We start from the raw sequence: 19,495 nt of genomic DNA on the forward strand, positions 1-19,495 counted from the left end.
TTATTTTGATTTATATATAGTGTTTTCAAGGTAGCTCTTTTTTTAAATTAATTAATTAATTAATTTTGAGGAAGATTAGCCCTGAGCTAACTACTGCCAATCTTCCTCTTTTTGCTGAGGGAGACTGGCCCTGAGCTAACATCCATGCCCATCTTCCTCTACTTTATACGTGGGACGCCTACCGCAGCATGGCTTTTGCCAAGCGATGCCATATCCGCACCCAGGATTCCAACCGGGGAACCCGGGGTCGCCAAAAAGTGGAACGTGCGAACTTAACCCCTGCGCCACCAGGCAGGCCCCACAATGTAGCTCTTTATATAACTTTTATAATGGTTGTTGTTGGTATTACTTTGTATATACACACATACAAGTAACTGTACATACATATATATAGTTATATCATATATATATGTATATAACATCACATTCTATTGGTGTCATCACATTACCAGCTCAAGTGAAAATAGAAACCTTACCTCATCCTTTTACCCTCTTCTATTTATAATGAAATTGTCATGAATGTTTCCTTTACATACATCTGGAAACACATCCCACAGTGTTATCATTTTTGCTCCAATCATGAAACTTAATTTAGACAATTCTCACTATTTCAGCATGCATTTGACTCAAATTGGCAGACTTAGTCATCCTTTGGAGAAGCTATCTTCATCAATAAAGCACCCTTTTTAGCTAGCCACATCTACCAGATCAGTTAGTGATCACTGGGAGACAGAGAGTCCAGGCAGAGTCTCTTAACGTCTGGGAAAACTTGATGTTATCTTGACACATAGAATTTCAAGACAGCTCACTTTTAAATTTTTATTTATTTGTATAGCATTTCACAAGCTAAGTAACAGACAAAAGGAAATGGGAGGTGTATTTACTCAGTTCGTGATTTTTAAATTAACATTTCTCGAAAACTCTGTCTGGACAATAGTTTCAAAATATGTTCCTAGGAATAAGGCAAAAGAAGGATTCCATGATCAGATTAATTTGGAAATATACAAAGTTAAGCAAGACTTTTACTCAGAATGTTTTATGTTGTACTACATATTAAGAAGAATGTACAGCATATGTATTTAAACCATAGGGCCTAAACAGATTTAATCTAATTGAGCTATTTATTTTCTAAATGTATTTGACCATAACACCCTGTTCTCTTTATGGAATACGTCATATGGTCAGTAGTCCCCAGATTACACTCTGGGAAACCCTGTAAGCCTTAGTTTGAGAATAGGTGAGTTGGAAAAATTTTGACAAATTTTTTGTTGTTTACTCTGGGGAGTTAAAAAAGATACATGCACACAAATAATTATTTTACATACAAAAATATGGTTAATAGTCTAATGGGACAAAATTCATAGAAAAGAGAGTTTTTTGGTTTTAAAACAAAGGGAATAAGAAAAAAATTACTAGGAGGAGATGGCACTTGAGTTGAAATTTGTGAGGGTGGCATATGGAAAAAATTATATTACAAGGAAGTTCATAGGTGATAAACGTGATTAGTCCAAATTGGACAGAATGTGAAAAAGTTATGGGAGGCATATTTTACAAAGTTCTTTTGGTTGCAATTCAGAGACCCTACCTACTAGTTCACACTTTTCTTTTTTTTTTTTTGAGGAAAATTAGCCCTGAGCTAACTACTACCAGTCCTCTTCTTTTTGCTGAGCAAGCCTGGTCCTGAGCTAACATCTGTGCCCATCTTCCTCTACTTTGTATGTGGGACACCTACCACAGCGTGGCGTGCCAAGCAGTGCCATGTCCACACCCGGGATCTGAACCGGCGAACCCCAGGCCTCTGAGAATCGGAACATGTGAACTTAATCGCTGCACCACCGGACCAGCCCCTACACTGTTGAACTTCCATAAGCAATGGGGAACAATGGAAGCACTTTGAAGATATATGGATCATGTGCAGAGTCATGTTTCAAGAGCATAAATCTAGCCATTGAGTACAGAATGAACTGAAAGAGTATTAAAAAAAAAAGGATTAAAAAACAGAAGAAGAAGAATAAATTATGAGTCTGTTGGCAAGTTTTGGAGACATACAATTAGGAATGAATTGAAGTATGGAGCAAGGGTGGTGAGGGTGGAAATATATATCTTTCTTATCCCATAACAAGGTTTATGTGGATAGATGTTAATTATAATTCATATTCTCTTTCAGCCGTCATTTTAACTTAAGTTATATGTTCTCCTTTCATAAATTAGAAAACTCAGAGCTTTGTAGGTAAAGCTCAAATTTAACCCTTCAGTCATGTCTTCCATAGGACCTCTTCCTTTCTAGTTATTGTACTTTTAACTTTCCTCTAAACTACTCCAAATCCTGAGCTTTCCCCATTCCTCTAAACTTGGTGTATTTTTTTTCATTTTTCTACAGCACCTATCACATTCTAACACAAAATATGTTTTACTTATTTATTTCCTCTGTTGTCTGTCTCCTCTATTAGAATGTAAGTTCTACAGGTAAATATCATATGTGCTCAATAGAGGTTTGTTAAATGAATGCATGCATGAATGAATAGATTAGCTGCAAAGCTGGAACTACATTGTGATACTCAATATTTCCAGAGCGTGCTTCTCTGGCATTCTCTTTTACATACCTAATAAGGTGATAAACAATTAACTTGGAGGATAGAATATGCTATTGATACTTGCAAACTACAAAACCGTTATTGCATGGAAAATAATTATATCAGAATTTGAGGCATTCACCTCAATTAGAATCTCTAGTGATACTATAAGAACAAAGTTGAGTTAAATTGTGCAATCAAATAGATCCTTCAGTGCTAATCAGTCACTTGTTACATATTGACAAGGGGAATCCCGGGAGGGTCACTGAAAACAGATGATCTTCAGGTTTTAGGCCGTACCTAGGAAGATGTCTTCTACAAATGTGTGGTCATGTGACTGTGCCTTGGTGAGCAAACAGGCAGCGTGGGACCAGATTTTGGCTTACTCGAAGGAAACAAAGGAAACCAGCCATATGGTGTTATTTCAAGGATGTCAGGAACAACTTTGTATGAGCTCCCAAATACTTTTCCTACCTACTTGTTGCTGGTTTTACTAGGAAACAAGCAAAAGAACTTTCATTCTACAAACACTTTGTGGCTTAAAATACAATTTCTTTGGAAAAAGTTGAATTCTGATTTGAGTCCATTAAAATACAAATGATAGCAATTTTTTTCCTGAAAGGATATTTTGATGTGGAGATAGCAGTGCAGAAGCGCTGCAGGCCTGACGATGGGGAAAATGAGAATGCCAGAACAGGTGTCTAAATACAAAGAAGGAATTGAGTACATTCCATGAAGCATCTATTTCCATTGCAATATTAGTGAGTTCAGGTTTTCTGTGTGTGGGAAGGGAGATTTACAATGCATAGCCCCTTTTTCTGGTCATCCACAAAGTTGGTGGGTAGAACCTTTTGTCTCATATTGTTTACAGAATAAAATATTTTGATCTTAAGTATAGGTGGATAAGCCCCCATATAAACCAAGCACATTTCCCAAGGTTCTTTGGACCTGGAATGAGACTGAATTCTATTTGTTCCAGACAAACCCTAGAATGGAGGGTAAGAGATCATCAGCTCCCATTATTAACTACTTAACTAATTTCATAGCTTAAGGAAGCAGTTTCTTATGCCTGAGATTATTAATGTCTCCATATATGAATCAATGGGATAAGCTGGTCTCTAATCGTCCTTCCATTTCTGAGATATTAGGACCTCTTTATTTTTGTCAGTTAATGAGCAAAACAGATAAAACTTGAGATTAGTGGACAAGGCTTCTGAAGGAGCTGTGAGGGACAATTTTATTTAAATGCATCCAAGTCTGAAGCTGTGCTATATTGTGTAACAATTATCCTTCTTGGGCTTCAGGTTCCTCTTCTGCTAAATGAAGGTGTTGGGTTATAGATTCTATTTCTTTCTGATAAAATATTCTATGTTTCCATAGTTCTGATATCAATATCAGGTGTTATAGTTGAGATAAGTTATGTAGTGATTTGGTACAATGAGGAAATGGAGCTAACATTAATTAACATGGTCTTTCCATTTAGTAAAAGAACAGCTACTTAAGATCTTTCTTATATTCCTTTATAATCTATTCAAGAGGGTAAGAAAATATCCACAAAAATTGAAAATTTACAATCAACAGGAAGCCTTTGTATAAGAGAAGTAGGCTGAAAAGTCGCTTTTATAATTCAAAGTCATACTGTACACCTTGAACTTAATATATAACGATTTCTTTTTCATCTAGAAATGTAGGCAGATCTTCTGAAAGATATTTGAATTGCATAGGTTTTTGGAAGTCATTTTATGGAAGGAAATTCAAGGTAGACATATATGTGTATCTTAAATCATTCATTTATCTGAGCATTCTCACAAATATTTTTCTAATCCATTTTATTCTAGAAAAATTGAAGAGGTATCCTTTTTATTCCTTCCCTCTCTCTTTCACTTTGACTAGATTTACAATTCTCCTTAAATCACTTTGTTACCATGAAACAAAGACGGCTCTGTCATTGTATTTTCCAACATTTCAACTTTGAATTCTTGTGGATTCTACTTGTAAAGGTTACATTTCAACTCTGTCATGTTCAACTTCGATTTATTAAGTAGCAAATTCTTTTCTCCCAGCCAAGCTCCTGGTTTCCAATTCCTTTATCCTTTATTAGATTATTTCCTTCCATTTTGTTTTGTTCATCCACCTACTGTAGAAGAAATAACCTCCAGTCAGCAGATTTTCTCAGGATTTGTGAAAAGAGAGTTGATGATCTAAGTGTTTGCTTGCCATGACGTGGGTGGGGCAGTGATGAGGAGAGTGTGTCAAAATGCAAAGTTTTCTTGTCATCAAATTTGATAGATCTAAAACCAGGATACTGAAATGTATGAAATAGCAATATCTGGCTTTCAGTGCAGGTATAAAAATGAAATAAAAGACTTTCTATTAGATTCCCAGAAAATATGAGTTACCACTGATGTGTCTATAATTGCAATGCTGTGCACCACAGCACAATGGAAAACTTTATTGCTCTGTGTCCCTCCAACTCCCATATGCATCTGTTTGCTGGATGAACCTGCTGGCGGTAATCAAACATGTACAGATCTTGGCTGGCTGAGGCTTTGCTGAAGGCCCTTTATGACAACGTGCTTTGTTGTTTATTTAGAGGTGTTTTTCTGTTTTCCTAAAAGGAGATATTTTCAAAGAAAAGGAGCAAAGGGGCAACGTGCCATTCAGAAGTGGTCTTATATTAGGCAAGTTCTGTGCCAACTCCCAGGAAAGTCACAGGTGCGTTCCACCTGAGACAATGAAATCATGTGCTTGGGGGTATGAGTAGGTAACCGGTTGGAATGCATCCATCAGGAAGACTCATGTGCATCAGCTCCATCATGATGGTATTTTTCAAATACATAAATCAGGTTACTAAGTGCCACCTTAAATTTAAAAAAAGCTAAAGACTAAACCGGTTGACCCAATGGGAGATGAGAAGCTTCTATAATCTTCATGACCTCTAATAGTATAAAAATATTGTCTACAAAAAAGACAGCCATTTTCTGGCTGGTTTTTTTTTCAATGCATTCTCTCCTCCAGCTGTTCCCAGAAGTTAGCTGATCTTGGCTTGTTTCACTCTGCCTTTCAAGAACAGAGAGGCCAAGCCATTTGTTAAATTGATACTAGTTTTACACAAATTGAGTACTCATATTAGATTTGGGGAAGGTCTATCTAGTCCTACATCAATAAAAGAGACTTTTGTTTCTTCAAAAAGCAACTTTCTTTTTCTCAAAATAATAGCACCTTAAATATTTTAATTCCTTTATAATATAAAGCTCAGTTTCACATGTTCTCTCATATAAGCAAAAAGCACTCAGGAACTTTAGTTATTAAGTACATTTCAAAATGTTGTTAATTATTATTATTATCTTATTTTATATATTTTCTGTAAAGTCAGCTGAAAACTGTGAAGGGATGAAACGGCAACAAATTAAAAAAAAATAAAAATAAATATTGTCTATGTAGTGGTAATGAAATAGTCACGATTAGGACTCGGATTCTTTGTTGCTTAATTCAGCTGCTTCTTCCTATTAGAAAGATGATCACAATCAGTCTCTCACAACAGTTTTCATTCTATGACTTGTTAGGCTCTACCATAATTATCAGAATAGATGTTTACATTGCTTTCAGAGTTAAGCATTTCTATTACTATTAAAAAGTTAGGGTGGGGAAGCTGACTGGCTCACTCCTTGGGCACAAAAGGAGAATGGGCAGCTTTTCAAGGTGCGTGTTTTCCTCAGTCATGGATTCTTCCACTAATTCCAGAGGGATTAAATTTGACCTGTTTTCAAGATAGTGCTCTTTGTGCTTAAGACTCAGAGACATAAAGAATCATTGTTTCTACTCTTGATTGACTAATAATACTAACATTAATTGTAATAAACTGTTGTATTTATACGTGGTTGGTAGTGCATAGATGGTGGTTAAAGCTTTGTGGTGGATGAAGTCAATTAGATAAATCATGTAAAATGAGAAGGATAAAAGGCTGAAAGTCAAACTCTGGTAAGTAACAACACTTAAATATCAAATGGAGGAATAAGAGAAAAAACCTAGAAAGAAGTAGGAAATATCAGAAAATAATATAATTGTGTCATGAGCATTAAAGTAGGTAAGTGTCTTAGTTTCCTGGGGCTCCCATGTCAAAGTACCATAGACTGAGTATCTTAAAACAAGAGAAATTTATTCTCTCACAGTTTGGAGGCTACAAGCACAAAATCAAGGTGTCAGAAGAGTCATGCTGTCTTCAAAAGCTCTAAGGGAGGATCCATCCTTGGCTCTTCCAGCTTCTGGGGGCTCCAGGTATTCCCTGGCTTGTGGCTGTGTAACTCCTGTCTCTGCCTCCATCTTGATATGGCCATCTACCCTCTGTGTTTGTATCTTCAGATGGCGTTCTCCTCTGTGAGTGTGTGACTGTGTCCAAATTTCCCTCTTCTTATAAGGACACTAGCCATATTGGATTAGGACCCACTCTAAAGATGTCATCTTTACTTGATTACATCTGAAAAGACTTTTTCCAAATAAGGTCATATGCACTGGTACTGGAAATTATATAATTTAATCTATAACAGTGAGTGTTGCAGGAAAAAGGGAGAGTCAAACTAACCTTTTATTTCAGCAGACTCATGAGAAAGATGGGAATAAAGGCAGATCACATAAGGTTGAGAATTGAATGATGTAAGAAAACTCGATGAAGAGGAAAAAGAGAGTAATGACCAAAACAGTATCTAGAGATGAGGAGAGTTTGTGTGTGTGAGTGGGAGTGTGTGTCTGGTGTGCACACGTGCACAAGCACTCATGTGTATATGTGCATTGGGACAGATTTTACTGCTTCCTTCAGCATCCTTATTCCTTCCTATCAGTCTTCATTTCTAGGCAGTAAGGAATCTTTTGACATAACGACAGCTGAATGATGCTCCGAGGTCCATATTTTTGAAAGTCTTTCTTTGAGGATGCAACAGAATGAAGCCCAGACCAAGCTCCAGAATGACTTGATATGGACGATGAGAAAAGCCATGAGATGCTCTGCCCTTCTTGTTTTTGTGGATTGTAGTGCACAGTAGTTGAGTAGAGTTGCCAGAATAAATACAGGATGTGCAGTTAAATTTGAATTTCAAATAAAAAACAAATACTTTTTGTATATTATGCAATATTTGGGATGCATCTAAATTAAGTTTTTCATTGTTTATCTGAAAGTTAAGGGGATGTCTCGTATTTTATTTTTTTGCTAAATTTGGCAATCCAATATCTGCATGAATACATGTTAATATGGGCAGACAGAAAGGGATAGAGAGAGAGAGAATATAAGAGGAGTTCTACAAACAATAGGAAAGGATAAAATCTAGAGCTCATGTAGAGGAATTAACTTGAAAGAGAAGAAACAATTCTTTCACCTAGGCAGGAAGAAAAGAGGTGGATTAATCACAAATATGGTCATGTGTTGGTTAATGATGGGGTTATGTTCTGAGAAATGTGTCGTTAGGTGGCTTAGTCGTTATGCGAACATCTTAGAGTGTACTTATACAAACCTAGATGGTATAGCCTACTACATACCTAGTCTGATGGTACTAATCTTATGGGACCACCGTTGTATATGCCATCCATTGTTGACTGAAATGTTGCTATGTGGCATGTCTATGTTTATCTGAATTAGGAGGGAGAGCCATCTTCTGGAACTGAAGAGGTAGATGTGAAACTAGGGAGGAGGAGCTTGGAGAGAAGAGTGAATATTTGTAATAGTCAATGGGGAGACAATGTCATAGGAGGGTGAAGGAGATAATTGATGATCTAGGAGACCACAAATTGAGTCTCCCTGTCGCACAATTGCCAAGAGAATTGCCAAGCCATCATGTTCCCAAGTCTGGAAGAGAAATTGGTGAGACTGGAAAGGGGAGAGAAGACTGAAGAAGGATAATCTCTCTCTCTCTCTCTCTAATGTTTTTCTATGTGTTAGTTTGCATGTTAGGTAAGGCTCTTTTGTCACTGTGGCAAGATGCCAGCAGAAGCTTCAGACTTCATTCAGTCCCCCAGCAGAAAGGGAATTTCTTATTCCTATTTGCTATAACAGAAGTTTCAGAACTCATGTTCCTTGGTTCTTGTTGGCTCTGTTTGACTCTAGTTGACCAATCCTAAATCAGGCATGTAAATTATGTTGATAGAAACATTTGATTGGCTAATCCTCGGGCTGAACTACCTGGATTTGGATCAGGGATCCAGGACAAAAAAACTGGAGAGCCTTATGGTTTAGTGGGCAGATAACATTCATTACATATATGTCCAGAATTTGGTGTGGAGGACTAGGAAGGCAGAAAGTGACATTAGAGGACAGAAAAGCACAAACATAAATTTCAAACTTTGGCCTAAGGTTTACCTTCCTTATATAATTTTCCATGTCCACTTGGCATTCAGCACAATCATAGATAGAACTAAGATTACAAAGGGGAATTCTGAGGGACAGCAGTGGTACCTTCTTATTTACAGGTGAAACTGGGCTTAAGTATGTTAGGTTGATAGATGTCTGCCTTAGTCTTCTAGAGCCAGAATTGCATACTAGTTAATAATTATCCTAAAACGTAGTCTTCTGAGTAATAATGGCATGATCTAATTCAATTCAACAATTTAGTTTAACAAGCATCTACTACATGTCTGCTGTGCAAAAGTCACTGTCTTAGAAATTACAGAATATGGTGTGTCGTGTACACAGGTGTTCTCAGAAAATATTATTGAATGAACCTGTTGATATATATGAGGGACAGAATTAGCAAGTTATATGGAATTATTGTAGGAAAAGTTCAATACTAGTAAGGATTTATGTAGATGTTATTGTGTGAATAGTTACCATGAAGATTTAACTTTGAAACCTTTTCTTTTATCTATCAGATAGTCTAGGTTATACTGCAATAAGGAAAAAACAATCTCCAAACATCAGGGGGAGAAAACAACACAAGTTTGTTTTTTGTTCGTGTTACATGTCCATCTTTCATTGGCAGGGTGCTCTGTTCCATGTGGTCCTCGCTGAGGCTGATGTAGGCTGTGACCATCCAGAATACCAGTCAATGGAAAGACAGGATAAAGAATAACGCAGCACTCTTACGTGCTTCCACCTAGGAATGATACATATCACTTCTCCTCATATGTCAGTGGCCAGAGAAAGTCCTAGGGGCTCACTTAACTTCAAGGGGGTGGGAAATGGAGTCATTCCCTGTGCTAGGAGGTAGAGGGAAGGGAGATGATTGTCAACTGCAGTCTATCTCAATTTCTCAATGGTGGATTAAAATGTTGAATAACATTAGCTGCTATCAAGATGAGAAAATGAGAGATTTTAATAATGATGACCACCATTTATGACCACTAGGTGGTTACTATTGGCTTTACTTTTTATAGATGAGGAAAGTGAGTTGCAGTGGTTATGTAGATTATTCAATGTCACAAGAGCTAATGCAAGGCTATATAAATGATTCACACTGTCCAATTCTAAGAAAGCGCACAAATACCCCAGATCTTATTACTCAAGGAAACTTAGTGCCTAATAAATGTATGCTGATTAACATTCATTGAATAATTAGTGAATGCCAGCCACTGATCTAAACACTTCCTGTGTATTTTCTCATGTAAGTAATAAACATCTGCCCCAATTCTCAGTTTGCCCGTTCTTTGATGGATATGTAATGACTTATTTTGTTGCTGTAATCTAATATTTAGCAATAGTCAAGTAGATCAAAAGGAACTCTCAGGGTAGAGAATATGACATAGAAAGAGTTTTAACTTTACATAGAGACTTCACTCTTTACTTCTCCATCTCTCATTTTCTGAACAAATCACTCAGCCTTCTTTGACCTCAGTTTCCTTTTCCACGAAGTGAGTGGATTAGATCAGTGACCTCTATACACCCTAATCATACTATCTGTGGTGGTTTTTCTTTTAGTCACTCTATATCTGTTCAGATTAATACAATGAGGCAGAATTTGAAGGCTCTATCAGCTTTATGAAAGAGGTCTCTGAAGTAAGAAGGAAAAATGACTAAGATAATGGTGAAAATCAGACAAGGATACATTCAGTCCTCAGCAGATATTACAGCTCTAGCAGGGTACTCTTGGCTTGTGTCAGGTTTTGAGAATCTAACTTAACAATGGAATCACCATGATTAATTACAACAAATGGCACTGAATTTTCTCTTGGATGTAAGCGTGTAGACACATAGGCCTACCTGCTTCTCAGCTTGATGCAGCTTCTCCTGCAGCCTCAATTTTTTTGCTTAGCATCAGAATTAATACTGAGCAATGAATCTGAATCAAGTGAGAAACAAACTCAGATGGACTTCAAATAAAAGGCAAAAAAAAATTATCCAGCCATTTCCCCTTCATTTCCAGCTCTTTTGTTCCTTAAAGATTTCTTAGATGTCCTTTGAGCTCACGATTCTTAAGTGGTGACTGAAATCACCTCCTTTTCATGTTCCTACAATATTAAAATGCCACATTTCTAAAATGAAGTGCTATGCCACTGGTATGAAAAGTAGGCTATTTTATACAATCAAATACAATTTTCTCTCCAAACAATAAGCTTACCACACCAATTTTTCTCAAGTGACAATAAACATACCAAAGAATGACTTCCTTCTCAAAATTTTAAAGTGAAGAGCATTTGCTAAAGAGTCAGTTGTATGATATGAAAAATGCATGCTTCATGTAAAGTAAAGTTGTAATTAGTTCAGTTCATCATAATATTATGTATAATAGATAGATTTTATCATATAATTCAGCTACAACTAACACCTAAGTCTGCAAACATACAGACTTGAGAAAGACAGGATTACTTGGGATCATCAGTAAATTCTTTCAGGATTCCAGTCAATTAGAACCATAGATCATATCCGAGGAGTAGAAACATCTTAATACGGTTTGAAGGCATCAGTCTGCTCCTTACTAATTCAGATAAGTCAGCTAGATTTTTTGTTAAACAGAACTAACCAATATTTCCACAACATTTTACTATGTATACCTTTTTTGTCCCTGTAAATTATCTGATATTTACAATAGCACTGAAAAGAGGGTATTATTTTAATGCTGTTTTTATGGGAGAGGAAGCTGAAGCTCAGTCTTCCAAGCTCAGGTTGTAGTAGTGAAATCATGATACCAAATCAGGTCTCCAGCCTCCTAAATCCGCACTATATCTCGCTGTGACACTTGGGGACTAAACTGACCATTATATTATCTGCTTTCCTTAAAGAAATAGAGACAATCAAAGTCAGATACTTCTGATATGACCTGGATATAGTGACCAAGCCAAATAATGAATTCGAGCAGTAAATATTTGGTGAGTGTCTACTACATACAGCAATGGACAAGACAAATGAAAATACCTGCCTCATGGATTTTAATGGAAATAAGCAAGGTAGGTAGAGAAAGGCAATAGGTGTAATAAAATAAGTAAACTACGTGACATGTTCAATAATAATCAGCGTGAGAGGAAAACGAAGCAGCACTGGCAGGTGCTGCTGTTTTAAATGTCAGGGAAGATCTCCTGAGAACGTGGCATTTTAGCAATAATCTGACACAGGGGAGAGAGACGAAAATGCAGGTAAACTGTGATTTAGAGGATTTTCAGGAAGACATCCGAGAATGTGATTCTATCACAGCTTCCCAAACCTCCTAAGTATCTACACCCAAAGTGGAGGCAGGAGGTAAGAGGATGAATCACGTTGCAAACATCATGGTAGCTTAGCAGGTGCTGAGCATGGTAGCAAGCTTTGTGCTGACCCCAGATGGTGTCAGTGGTGACCGGAGTGATAGCAGTAAAAAACAAGGCGCATCATGCTGACTAAAACAGCCTGTTTCCTTGAAGGAAATGAAACTCCTCCACTTACCATGTTGGGAGAGAGCTCCAGGGCAAGGCTCCAACTTTATTTCTCCTTCTTTATCTAAACGTGTTGTCCTCTTGGCTTCTTTTATCTCTATCATCTTTTCTCTCTAATTTCCATATAACAGAAAAAGGAAAATGACATGAGAAATGGTAAGTGACTGAAAAGGAGAGTCAAATCAGAGCCAGAAGTTAAAATCAATTCCTCCTTTCCCCTTTCCCACCTCTTGCTCCTAATAATTTTACTCATTGCTCATCTTAAAATTTGCCTTCTTCTCAACTCTAATTAATGTTGCCTATCCTTTATCCTCATATAAACTCAATTCTCTTCGAGAATTAGAAAAATAAAAGCTATGTTTGCATGCATAAACAATTGATTTCACTGGGTGATTGATGAGTTTAATCTTTGAATGATTAAGTCAAAATCATTTTAAGCCATTGCTTGCTTTTATTTAGTGAATCATGCTATTTGACTGAACGCTTGTGGCTCCAATGGTCAGTTTGGCATGTTCCATGTGGACATATCCTATAAGGAGAAATAAAATGAATGAAACCAAACCATCTATCTTCAGTCAGTTTGGACTATATAGAAAGAAGTTGCCAAGTATTTTTACTGTAATATTTCTGGATAATTTTGGAAGATAAAAATTCTCCCTCTTCCTTCCTCCCCCTTCCACCTCCAACAGGTGTATTCAATATCAGACCAGATTGCCTTCAGTGATGCTGTCCCAGTGAATCAGCCATCTGTGTTGCCTTATACTTTTAAAATCACAATGATGAATACCTGATCTTAAAATTTTACAGATAGTGTCTCCTTTTGGTTGCCCTTACTTTAAAAGAAAATTTATGTTTTATCAGGGGGGAAGAAAACAGCCCCTCATCTCACAGATTTCCCAAGGCTTTCCAATATTTCAAATACTGCTACTGTAGAAATAAATGGAATGTCCTAGCCTGATTCATAAATGTCAGTGGGGTTTAATTCTTGGATATATTATGGATAGAATTGGAAATGACATTTTGAAAATTTAGAGTTGAAGTTTAGAAATGCACAGACGTAGAGAAAGTCTAATTGGAAAGGTTATTAGTAGTCTGTACTCTTACTTGATGTACAAGTCCACTGTATAACAGCCCGATAGATAGTTGTCCAGTTCATGCTTGAACACTAGCACCATGTCTTTCAAAATATACATGAGACTCATGCTGTGTTTGATTGGGAAACAAAGGGAGAAGAATTAATTAGAAATATGATACCCTCTACTGTCTCTGTAGAGGTGAATGCCTTTGTCCTTACATTTAAGCTATCCAGTCTTCAGCACAAACCTGAATGTCTTCATGTATTCTCAGAGATTTTAAAACAAACTTGGCTTTATATAAAATAGTGACTGTATTTTCAGGCAATAATAGCCAAGAAATCTAATGTGTGCAAAATTGTAATATACTCTACTTTTTAATGCAAATACTTCTCTGTAAAGGATGCTAAGGTTGACATACTCTTTGAATATCTTCTCCCTGATTATAATGAGAACATGAAATGTGTTCTTAAAGAAATTATATTGCTGAAACTGTTAAAACCAATATCTGACCTGTTCCTCCCCTTTGTCTCTGTTTTAAGCACGTGGAATTGTTCATATGCATTTTACTCATTGCTTTACAAATGTATTGGTCACTTTCATTTAAAAATGGCTTTCTCAGTATCAGAACCTGCCTTGGATGTCCAGCTCCATCTTATTCACTCCACATATGGTATTTTTATATCTTACCTCATTAACAGTTTGACATGAGAGTGATTAGGTCAGAGAAAAAAGTACACACTTTGTATTCTTAAGCTTAACATTGATGTTTTCTACAGTTTTCAAATGAATCCAAAGGTTTAGTGTATATTAGGGCTGTGGTTAATAGCTTAAGCCCAGGAGGCAGAGGTCTTGTGTTTGAACTGGGACCTTCCACTTGCTATGTGATCTTGAGCTAATTACTGAATCTCATCCTTAAGATGTGGTAATAGTAATACCTCTGTTATAAAGTTAGATTTAAAAATGATATTCCATGTGAAAGTGTTAATCTCTCTGCTTACCACAAAGTAAACTTACAACAAATTTTAGTCATTACTTGTAATTTTCCCTAAGCATAAATTTGAATTGATTATGCTGACAGAAGCTAGTTTTCTGAGCCATGCTGCACTGACTAAGAGTGAACAAAGTTGTCTGCCTATTTGGATGACTAATTCACCCCTCTTTCCCAGGGATTTGCTGGGTTTTAGTGCTGAGAGCCCTACATCCTGGGAGCCTTTCTTATACCTGAGCAAATTGGGATGATTGGTAAGCCTACCCAGAATCCACATCTCCAGCCTGTGATTCTCTAACCTTATTTTCATCTCTGTAATTTTTTTCTGTGACATAACCCCTGATTTATGATAATTAATTTAAAAAACATGTAAAATTTTCCAATATGTATCCTTCAAGAATGTAAAGGTTTACTCTAAATTTTGGGTTCTAGGTTAAGAGAAACTTGCTACCTTGTTAGGACAGGTATTATTAAAATGTGTGAGGGTGATTATTTTTCTCCCTCACATCCATTGTGACAAATGTAATTCTGAGTGGTTCTCAGGGTTGAGATCTAGAATGCCTGGGCTGGCTGAAGACATCTCAAAGAATATGCTGACTTTACTCTGAATAGTGATTATTTATTTGGCGATATATGAACCACTGCTCATGGATTACACTCAGGGTTCCTGGGAAACTCTTCAAACTGTAATAAAAATTCATGTGGATATGTTTCTGTGTGCATTTTTCAGGGAGCGTCTTCATAGATTTCGTCAAATTTCAAAATGAAACCATAGTGCCCAAACGTTTAAGTTTCACTTAGTTGAAAAGCTAACATTTGTACAATTTGAGTCTCCTTGTTGCTGGGTCTACCTACTGTCCCCACCCCTGATCCTTTTTGATCCTCAGATTTAGTGAGTGAAGTCGCTGGGGATCACTTCAGAATAGCTTAATTCAAATCTTCTGTAAACTCTCCTTCCCTCACTCAATATTAGACAAGCTTTGAGTTGGTCACAAATTTGATCTTGAGATATGGAAAATCTGTATTTTATAGGGTATTTTTGTGGGTGTTTTCTTGTTAGAGGCAATGATACTAGAGTATCATTGATTACTAGAGTAAGAGGGAGAATGTGCTGCAAGAGAGTAGACAAGAAGTTTTCTAGGTTGTGGATATAATGTAACTGGGTTATTCACCCTTAGGCCAATGACTAAAGAGCACTTCTAATTTCAAATGAAAATCATTTCTTTATGGTAGCACGAGATAGCAGATACTGAAGGACAATCTGAATGGTCATCATTGGTGGAAGCAATGGGAATTTAGTCTTTGTGAGGTGAACCATGGTTGTATAAAAAATGATCCTAAGATCCAATAAATGGCTTGTAAACAAGAAATGGGTTAGGGAAAATGGTTTCAAGACTAGATTTGAGGATAAGAGCGTTAGGTGCTCATCTTTATGTGGTGACAATGCATGGGTGCATGGATAGGCATGGCAATTTACAGGCTTATACATAAAGTTGCATACAGATGTAGCAAGAGATGAGAGATTCTTTGTTATCCAGGCAACGATGCTCCATTGTTGGACACACTGTACTTGGTTAAAAAAGCATTATACAGGGGCTGGCCCGATGGTGTAGTGGTTAAGTTTGTGTGCTTCACTTTGGCAGCCTAGGGTTTGTGGGTTCGAATCCTGGATGCAGACCTACACACCACTCATCAAGCCATGCTGTGGCGGCATCCCACATACTAAATATAGGAAAATTGGCATAGATGTTAGCTCAGCGACAATCTCCTTAACTTCCCGCCCAAAAATAAATAAAGCATTGTACAAAACTTATCAGATTGATACCTCTAAGTTTATGGATACCAATGTTAAATAGACCTTCATTATTGCTTGGCAATCCTGCTACTCTTTTCTAATTGACTTGTGATTTCATTTAAAATAATGTTTATTTCAGAACTCCACAGTAGTGTAAACCTCTAAACTTCCACCCTTTCTCACTCTCAGTAAATGATTACTTCTTGCTTTGCAGGGAACGTATAAGGTATCAGAGAGGAAGGTTTTCAATTCCTGAAACCAAATTTGCCCACCTCCTACCATGGAAGTGGTACATCTTCTTCCATTCAAGTCCAATTCCCTCACCATTGCTCAAGTCCTTTTCTTCCTGCCATCTCGGGAATCTTGCACTTTATCTCCTGTCTCCTGAGTCTTCAACGTGTTAGTCTACTTGAGCTTTCTTATCTCAGATAATCTTGCTTTTCTCACCTTCAAAAAAAAGAAAAAATACACTTTATCTATTTTATTTTGCCTCTCACTCCTGCCACTCCTGCTCTTTGCTCTTCTTCTCTTCCAGTTAAACTTGTTAGGAGTTGTTTCTACTTATTGTCTCCACTTACTGCACACCAAACTGTCTTCTGCCTCCACTTTTCTTTGTTTTGATGAGGAAGATTGGCCCTAAGCTAACATCTGTGCCAATCTTCCTTTACTTTGTTCTCAGGATGCCACCACAGCATGGCTTGATGAGCAGTATGTAGCTCCGCACCTGGGAATTGAACCCAAAAACCCAGGGCCGCTGAAGCAGATAACACAAACGTAACCACTATGTCACTGGGTCAGCCCCTGCCTCCACTTTTCCACTCCAAAACTGTCCATGCTAATGTCACCAATGACCTCAGTATCACAAAATCAAAAGGTATTATCCTAGTTAAAATCTCAACCATATTCAATGCCTTTGATTTTCCTTGAAACAATTTTTTGCTTTGACTCTACTGAAACCAAAAAATTTCTGATTTTCATTCAATTCACTGGTCACTCCTTGCTGGTCTCCCTTGCTCTCTCCTACTCTTCCATTCAATCTTCAAAGGTTGACATTTCATCCCAGACTTGACCCTTCTCTCTAGTGCTCTCTTTCTAGGCAATGTCTTATCCTTCCATCCCTTAAACTCAACTGCCAACTTGGTCCATGTGTTAAATGCCTCAAACTCAACTCTCCAAAACAGAAATCAGTTCCCTTTTACCACAAACCTACTCTTTACCCAAGATTCTCTGTTTCAGTAAATGACACCATCAACCGGTATTCTACTCAATGTGGAATCCTGGTTATTACCCTTGATACTTTCTTCTACCTTGAATCTTATTCAATTATTCACCATTCTTTCAATTTTGCTTACATCTCTCCATATATAACATTCTAATCTAAAGCAACAGTGTCTTTTACTTGGTCTCCTCTTATCTACTGTTGCTCCCTCAACATCCTGCCTCTTTTTCTTTCTTCTCTAAGCAGCCAGAGTTGTCTTTACAAACACAAATTTTTATCATGTCATCCCTCTTCTAAGATCCATCAATGATTTGCATTGCTCCTGGAATGGCCTCTACAATCTTTAACATGGACTACAAGGTCTTGAAATTATATCACTCTCAGCCTTGTATCTTACCATTCCCCAACATAGACTCTGTGATATAGTCACCTGGGCATCCTTTCAATTTTTCAATTATCCCATGCTCCTTCATACCACAGAATCTGCATGCACATCTTGGCAGCTTTTTATTTGCTCCTGTACCTAGCCAATTCATCCTTCAGTTCTCAGCTTATGAGTCACTCCCTTCGACCCAGATGATTTTCCACTGTATTTATCTTTCTTAATACTTACAACAATTGTCATATGTGTAATTATTTTTAAAAGACTTTATTGCCAGCAAGATAATAAGCTCCATGGAGCCAGGCATTATCTGAGTTATTTACAACTGTAGCATTAGTTATTTTTTGTGTGAACAAAGATTCTCCAATCAAATTTCTCATTTGTGATAACTTCTTGATTAATCTTGCTACAAAAAAATCACTCTGAGAGCTAATACAGTAAAACTACTGTTTTAAAATCTTCCCTGGTGGCAAATTAAGGCATTTACAGAACTCTTCTGAACTGTAAAGCTCATTTTTTTAGTGTATATATTTGTTTGTTTGCTTGCTTACTTACAATATTGCAAACAGCATTAAAAGCTCTTAAAAAAATAAATGCTGTGCTTCTGTGATTTTTAAAGTATTATAAATAAACAAGCAACAACGTCAAAGAGTTCAGCTGAAAAAAATCCAAATTACAGAGATATGAGCAGGAGTAAGGACACTGGGATGGTGATACATCCATGGACTACCAACAGAGTGAAGCCATTACCATCCCTAGGACTGAAGGGAAAAAGAGAGCACACAGTGTTACTAGAACTCGGTATGTGTTAGTCAACACATAAAAGAGGGGCCTCTCACCCAAAGCTAGACATGGAGGAAATTTAGATTCTGCTAAACTGCAGCAAGACTGGAAGGAACTAGCAGGAGGATGAGTGGAGAGAGAATTCCTTCACCTTCTCACACATTACTGTCCTTTAGTCTCTTACTGAAGCCTACCATTGGTCTAATCCAACACAAAACTAGAGGAAAAGGGGGAGAGCAGGGTAGAGAATGGTAGAGACTACTCTGCTACATAGAGTTTGTGTAGATGAGCACACCTCCTTTATTCCATAATACTGTGTAAAGATCGTTCCTAATTTATAGCTCCCGCCTTTTTTTAATGTCTGTGGTTTTGTCTGTTCCAGATGTCCTAACAGTAAGATTTAGTTCTTTCATTTCTAGTATGACCCTTAATAATTTTTTCCTTAGATTCTTTCCATACCACACTAAATTAGGGAGGTAAGATGACTAAATAAGGACATTTCATTAAAAGTGCAACCCATAAAATGTAATTTTCCCCATGGAAACTTTTTTTCGGACCACCACATGAATAAGTTACAGAAAGAAGTTTTTATGAAGACATGACCAACATGGAATTTGTGTCATCATGATTAAAAGAAAGCTAATGTAGCATGCATGATATCACATGGATGCCTATAAATGTTTTAAGCCAGAAGTGAAATTCATTTGGATAAGGCAATATGATAACAGACAAAAAACCAACAGAGGTAGATAATGGCCAATAAAACATTTTGTAGGTAGAGTATAAGATTTAATTCCATCTTGGAATCCATTTAAATACTGTAGGTCAAGCCTCCTGTTATTTTGCGGTTT

This window comes from Equus quagga, chromosome 17, assembly GCF_021613505.1.
Source record: "Equus quagga isolate Etosha38 chromosome 17, UCLA_HA_Equagga_1.0, whole genome shotgun sequence".
Taxonomy (NCBI): Eukaryota; Metazoa; Chordata; class Mammalia; order Perissodactyla; family Equidae; genus Equus; species Equus quagga.